Raw genomic sequence first — 7,578 nt, forward strand, 5'->3', positions numbered from 1 at the left:
GAAGTCAGGGAGCGTTGGTCAGTGCCAAGTGCATTCCAGAGCCTCTGAGAGGGGAGCCGGACAGCCTCGCCTCCGCCTCTGGCATGTGCAGCCCTGAGAGCTGGGCTTGAGGGAGACGGCGGCCCCTCAGTGGCGGTGGCGGCAGCCACGCTGGCTCTGGGAAGTGCGCCGGGACAAGAGGAGGTCTATTCTGCCACGGCGGATCCCCCGGACCCGAGGAACAGCAAGTGCAGGATCAAATGAGTTTCACCTCCTCTAAAGTGCTCTGCTGACTGAAGATGTTTGAAGCCAAGGCCCAGAGGCACATTTGTCAAGCTCTCAAAAAAATAGAAACCAGGATCAAAGCAGAAGCACTTTCCAAATATACACATTTGTCACCTACCTTCACTTTTGATGTGCCCCCTTTTGAATACATTTCTCCTTTATAAGAAGGACAGCTTAATCTTTCCGTACACACACTTGGGGCCTTCAAACGGAGCCCGGGGACAGTTGAGGGTGGGTGGGGGAAGGTGGGAAAGGAAGTTCCAGCCAGACAAAAGAAAAGAGAGTGAAACAGGAAGGAAAAAAGGAAATTAGCATCTGTGAAGCCCCTGGCATTTCATAGAATTCCAGGAAAGAGGGCATCATTACTCCCCATTTTAAAGGGTTTAATTCACATTTCTGAAATAGCTCAAGCTTGTGAGAGCAGTCACAGGTCTTCCTAGCTGCCCCCAGTCCTTGCCACCACCTGTTGTGGGTGGTCAGCCAAAGAAAGGTAAGTGACCTGAGGTTGGTGGACTCACTGACATCTGAGTATCTGGAAGCCATGTTAAGCCTGGAGAGCTCCCCAGGGTCCTCTAATTCCCCTCCTACCCAACACCTGCTGCCCAGTTCCAGAAAGACAACACTTTATTTTTTTTTTTAATCTTTATTGTTGAAAGTATTACATATGCTCCTTCCTCCCCCCACATTGACCCCTTTGAGCCCACCCCTGCCCCCTGCCCCAGGCCTTCACCACCCTATTGTCTATGTTCATGGGTTTGCATATATGCATATAAGTTCCCTGGTTAATCTCTGCTAGTGTCACCCATGCCTTCCTTCTGAGATTTGACAGTCTGTTCCATGTTTCCCTGTCTCTGGATCTATTTTGTTCATCAGTTTATTTTGTCCATTAGATTCTACCTATGAGTGAGATCATGTGATACTTGCAGAAAGACAACACTTTAGCTCTACTTGTGAACCCCCCCCCACCCCCCGCCCCCCCCACACACACACACCCGCCCTGCCACATGTTTCTACAAATAGAGCAAAGGAGCTACATCTGCAAAATAAGCATGTACCCCCCATACAGATGACATGACATTTCTCCATCTAGAATGCCCCCTCGTTGCCCATCCAAACCTATTCACTCTTGAGGGCCCAGCTCAAGGATCAGCCTTCTCCACAAAGCCTTTCAGGCCATTTAGCACCCATGGACCACCCCCGTCATTTTGAATTCTGCTGTCTTGTATTTGCTCCCTAATGGTTTTCATGGATTCGCCCTTAGGATTGGTAAGCGCCTTTGGGCAAGTAGAGCAAAGGGAACACAATTTAACATGGGAGGCAGGCTGTCCTCTGCTCAGACCAGACCCTGTGGTTGGAAGCCACTGGGAGTTGGTATTTAAAAAAAGAAAGAGCAAACAAGAGTAGAGGATGGGTGGTGAGGGGTCTGGCCTCCCTAGGAGTTCAATGGAGTGACTACCAGTGCCTGGCTTCTCCTACTGGCCCTGGCAAAGGGAAAAAGAGAAACTGATTTCCCTATCATAAATCGTAAACCTCGAGAGCTTTACTTCCTAAAAGAATTCGACTCTTCAAGGAGGAAGATGGGGCAGAGGCTGGGAGGAAGTTTCTTCCAACCTGTCTGTCTGGCCGGCACTGGCTCTGCTCGAAGCCTTCCCCAAATGAGAAACCTTCCTCTCTTTGCTTTCCTCTAATTGGGAATCAGCCTGCAGGTTCGTTTAAAGGCCAACCCATAGAGATTTACACCCTCCTCGGTGATATATGCCTCTTAATGAGATTGTGAGATTCATAATTATAACAAGAGATCAGGTTTAATTTAGGAAATCTGGTCATTGTTGAGCATGGTTCATCATCTTTAAAGCAAACACACTACAGTCTGTGAGATAAAGTCCATTCCCCGGTGATGAGGTCGTTTCATGGAATGCTACTAGTCCCGGGCAGGGTGTCAAAGCCATGAAGTTTCCCTAGGTGAGACAGAGCTGCTGGGGTTTATGGGAATGTTGGCACCCAGGTGACACGTTGGATAATCTTTAACAGAGGAAGTCTGTCTGGTGCCTGCTCTTTGTTCCAACTCCACTTTCCTATTTGAGAGCTCTTGTGATCCTCTTACTATTCACAGCCGCATTTTGGACGGTCACGAGCATGATCTGGCGCTGGATGCTGAGTAAAGAAAGCACACACACCCCCGCCCGCCTGTGTCTGTCTCCCTCCCCGACAGCCAGCAAGGCCAGGGCAGAGCTTGCTCTCCACCCAGTAATACTGTGCAGATGCAGTGGGGCTTTCTAAAACATATTTCATATCACTTGCTTATTTGCTTAGGTAAAACAGGGTATGGTTGGGGCTCAGAACACGTTTGGCAAGTTTACCTGCTGGTGTCACACAATGTGTCTTGTAAGGGGCAGTTTCTCTAGGAGGCCCTAAACCCTCCTCCAGACAGTTTCCTGTAGATGGTTCACAGAGAAGGATGCAGGAGACAAGTCAGTGTCTTTGTAACCATTACAGGACCTTGGGAAAGACTGTGAAACACCAAGCAATTTGATTTGAAAGCTTTCGGTCTTTCTCTCTCCTGAAGCGATAAATTCTTAGAGTATGCAGAGTAAACACATGAATGGGTGCTTAAACCAAGAACAGCTAGAGTAACCATTACTTTCCTCCTACAAGTTACCTCCTACCTGCTGGATTTTACTAACGGCAGACACAATATCTGAGATGACACTGAGGCCTGACTTCCTCCCAATGCTCTTCTGGGGAAGATGAGGGTCTAGTCCCCATCATGAGGCCACTGGTGAGCACCTCATAACTGAGTTGCTCTTCTCTGTTTGTCATATTAGTTAACAGGAAGTCCTTTGAGAACAAGAGACGCATCTCCAGCAGTTCTCTGGCACCCCTATTGTATGGGCTCACTGACTGCTTACTTAATAAATGATTGAAATGAAAGGCATGTGTTTTGTTTTTCTCAGATTCAGTGGCCATTTAGCAACAAACAGCTATTAAAGGACCACCCTGGGTTAAACACAGGGATGCAGAGATAAATGAGACACAGTTCCTGTCATCCAAGAGCTGGGGGCAGACAGGCTGGGAAGCAGCTATGAAAGAATTGCTACGGAAAGCCCAGGCAAGGAACAGAGAGGATGGCTGAGCCCCTGTCCCTGGAGAGAGAACATGGCCCATTTCACCGCTGGGTTCCTGGGCCTGAGGTGGGGGGATGCTCCAGAGGATACACCCCGCCCCCTGACCCCCCTCCCTCCAGACAGCATAAACAGAGACGGAGGCCTGCAGCTGGGGCCAGTGGACAGAGCCAAATGCTGTCAGCAGCCACAGAGCCAAGCGGAGCAGGAGAAGTCAAACTGTCACACTGAGTGTGTGAGCCCTCAGACCTGTGCCCTTGGGGCCCTTGTTGCACCACCGCAACCGCCCTCTCCCCCTCCCCCCCCACCCCCCCACCCCGCCTCACCACATGCTCACCTATGAGGGGTGAGACTTTAGGAGCTTAGGGGACAGGAAGCAAAACCTAAAGATACAGATACCACTGAAGGACCAATAACACAGTAGACTGAAAGCCAGCACAGCCCAGTTTCACTAAACCTTAAACTAGCTGCCTGGGGGGGAATAACAACCCTCCCTCTCAACAACTTCTCTATCAGCAAGTGACTTTGCTCCCAAAGAGAATAGAGGTCATTATGGCGATAAGGTAAGGATTTGTTTCCTAAGGGGGTTTTCAGTAGATCACCAGTTTGGTAGAAAAAGAAGTGTATTCCTTATGGGTCATGGTAGAGGTGACGATAGTGTGATACACAGAGGTGACAGATGGTGACATTGCATGAGCCGAGGCTTTGTGCTTCCTCAGACTGTCCACCTGCTGCGTGCAGCGCCCTTATGTGTGAAATGAAGGATTGAACGGGGTGATCTCTGAGGTCTCACATTTAATGTATGAGCTTCTCTGCCCTAACAAATCGTTTCCCCAAAGTGCTCTATCAACAAAGCCCAACACTGGCTTTTCTTTCAATCACTATTTGTCTTCATCACCAAAGGCCTTTCTCAAAGGCAAAGAAAACTTATAGGAAAGGAAAAGGGGGAAGGACCCAGCAACCTCCTCACCCAGATATTTATTCATCACCGTGCTTTATGCAGAGAGCGATTTTCCTGTTATATTTAGATTATAATCGAACTGCAAAAGAGCTGTTATCTCCCTGTTCCTGCTTTTTACTTTTAAACTCCGAGACCTTTGGCCTCCTATATTAGAGAAGCTGTAAATGCTACAAGAGAATGTTTACATTTTTAAATCCATTTTCCTTGATCATTTGTCGAAGGAAGAAAATAATCTTTGTACTAGCACACCAATTCATCTTGACTTTGTAAAAACTGTTCCCCACAGAAACTACACTTTGCTCAAAGTCACCTGAAAGCCACCCTTCCATTCATCAGCATTTCCTTTCTCCCACAGGCTACCTTTCCATTTGGCAATCTTTCGTTTCTCCCAGCCCACTCGTGCTCTCCCAGGTGGGGACGGGAAAGGCAGAACCTGCCCTTGTAAACTTGGGCCAGACCTTGAAAAGAATGTGGGGCTTGGAAGTTGTGTTGTAAACATGTAATTAGTGTTAGCATGGAATTTCTAGCCTTTTAGAAAAATGGGTTTGGTAGTCTTTCTTGAGAATTGGAAAAATCCCAACGTAGTGATCAAGAAACCTAATAGCAGCTCTCACTGAGTTGCTGGGAAAACAAACATCTTGCCAGAGAAGCCTCTGCTGGCCAGCAGAAGGGGAACTGAGAGACACACGGAGGAAAGCCAGGTGAGATGTTTGGCAGGCGCGGGCAGGTGAATTTTGGCTGAATCAGAGTTGTGAAGGTCTGTACTTACTCTGCACTCTGCACACGCTCACAGCAGAACACTTCAGAGATTTTACACAGAGCACCAACGCTGTAGGAAACAACAACATGCAAATCACAGACAGTGAGTGGAGCCAGGGAAGGCAGGATGGCGGCAAAGTCATAACTCAGTTGCCAAACTACTCAGTGCCTCACTGCCAAGGAAGCAACTGAAAAACGTGTTTCTTATCCATTATAAACCTAATTGGAAGAATTTGATGGTACCATGTGGCAAGCCATAACACTGGAGGCTTCCCTTCAGTCTAAAATCACTGCCCAACTTCCATAGATGTCATGACTTACAGATCATTGATAGGTCAGAAGAAAACTTGTGCCCAGTTTACATTACCAAGAATATTGTTAACAAGACCAATTCAGTCAACCACAGTACTGCATGTGACCCTATGAAAAGCCCTGTTCTTTGAGTGGAGGGCAGAGGAGAGAAAGGAAAAAGACAAGAGTCAGCCATGGCTCTCAAGAAGATAAAACAAAAATAATTATAACATAGATTGAGACCATGGCTAAATGAGCCTGGAATATATTTCCTGCTCAACAAATATTTATAGAATAATGAGTGATTAAATGGTAAGAAAGTATTTTAGACGCATAGAAGCGACAGGGGACGCCCAGAGGCTGACATTTGAATTTGACCTTGAATAGTGGGTGGGGTTTTCTCAGTGATAAGGTGAAATCCATTGCAGGTCAGGGAAGAACAGGGACTAAAGAATGTGCGCATTCATAGGAGAGTGAATAGTGCTCTGTTGGGATGGAATATTTAACTTATAGGAAAGGAAAAAAGACCTAACAATCTCCTCACCAGATATTTAAAAAATGACACTGACGAGAGAAGCAGAGTGAAGTCTAAACTTTATCTTGGGCAGCGGGAGGTCAGCAAAGTTTTTAAAGAGGGAAATGATATGATCAAGGTTTATATTTTTAAAAAATGACTGTGTGTGTGTGGGGGGGGGTGGGGATGACTTTGTGGTTTGGAGGATGGATGGAGAACGAGAGGGAGGAGAGCAGAAGCCAGCCAGGGATGAGAGAACTGGCAGCATCCACACAGATCCATTCATTTGACCAACAGGGGTTAATTGAGCGCTTACAGGCCCTGGGTTCAGGGGTAGAGGGTACATAAGACTGATGGGGACTACTTTTAGCAAGCATATAGTTTGGAGGAAATTATTAAAAATATTAAACAAGTGATTACACAAATAATTGATTATAATTATTATAAATGCTAGAAAGGAGAGTTACAGCATGTAAAAAAAAAACAAAAAAAAACATATAAGCAGGAAGACCCAGTCTGATGTGGGTCTTTCTTCAGTTAGAAAAGGCTTCCTGGGGAAGTGATATTTAAACTAAGACTAGAAGTTGGTTTGGCAAAAGTATGGGGGGTGCAGAAGGAAGCAGAAGGGCCTGGGAATGAGGGGTAGTGGGGGGAGTGTTGTAGCAAAGGAAAGCAGTGCAAAAGGCCTGGGGAAAAGGAGCCCAGGGCATGAGGGGCAAGTGGACAAGATGAGTGTTGAAAGGTAGTTAAGAGCCTGGTGGCAGGACCTCATGGGCATTTTTTAAATCTCTACATTTGTATTAATTTCAGAGAGGAAGAGAGGGAGAGACAGATAGAAACATCAATGATGAAACAAAAAAGAAACATCAATGATGAGAGAGAATCATTGATTGGCTGTCTCCTGCACACACAAACACGTGCCCTAGCCAGGAATTGATCTTCGACCTCTTGGTTCATGGGTTGACACTCAACCACTGAACCACACCAGCTGGGCCTCATGGGCATTTTTTAAAAATATTTTATTGAATTTTTACAGAGAGGAAGGGAGACAATAGAGAGTTAGAAACTTTAATGAGAGAGAAACATGGATCAGCTGCCTTCTGCACACTCCCTACTGGGGATGTGCCCACAACCAAGGTACATGGCCTTGACTGGAATCGAACCTGGGACCCTTCAGTCCGTAGGCCAATGCTCTATCCACTGAGCCAGACCAGCTACAGCCGTGGGCAAACTACGGCCCTCGGGCTGGATCCGGCCCTTTTGAAATGAATAAAACTATTGGAAAAAAAGACCGTACCCTTTTATGTAATGATGTTTACTTTGAATTTATATTAGTTCACACAAACACTCCATCCATGCTTTTGTTCCGGCCCTCCGGTCCAGTTTAAGAACCCACTGTGGCCCCCGAGTCAAAAAGTTTGCCCACCCCTGAGCTAGGACCTCATGGGCATTTTTAATGTAGACTGTGTCTTTATCCTAAGAGCAGAGGGTAGGTTTGATGGAATAGAGAATGACATGCTCAGTCTGAAGATTGCTCTGACTGCTGGGTGAAGAGAAATCAGTGGGTTTGGGAAATACTAAAGAACTAGAAGTGATCAGCGTAGGGTCTAGGACAGACACTAGGAAACAACAACATCTAAGGGGCCATAGCGGAAGAGAAGGCAGTG

The sequence above is a fragment of the Myotis nattereri genome, assembly GCF_964212035.1.
Source record: "Myotis nattereri genome assembly, chromosome: 8".
NCBI classification, from domain to species: domain Eukaryota; kingdom Metazoa; phylum Chordata; class Mammalia; order Chiroptera; family Vespertilionidae; genus Myotis; species Myotis nattereri.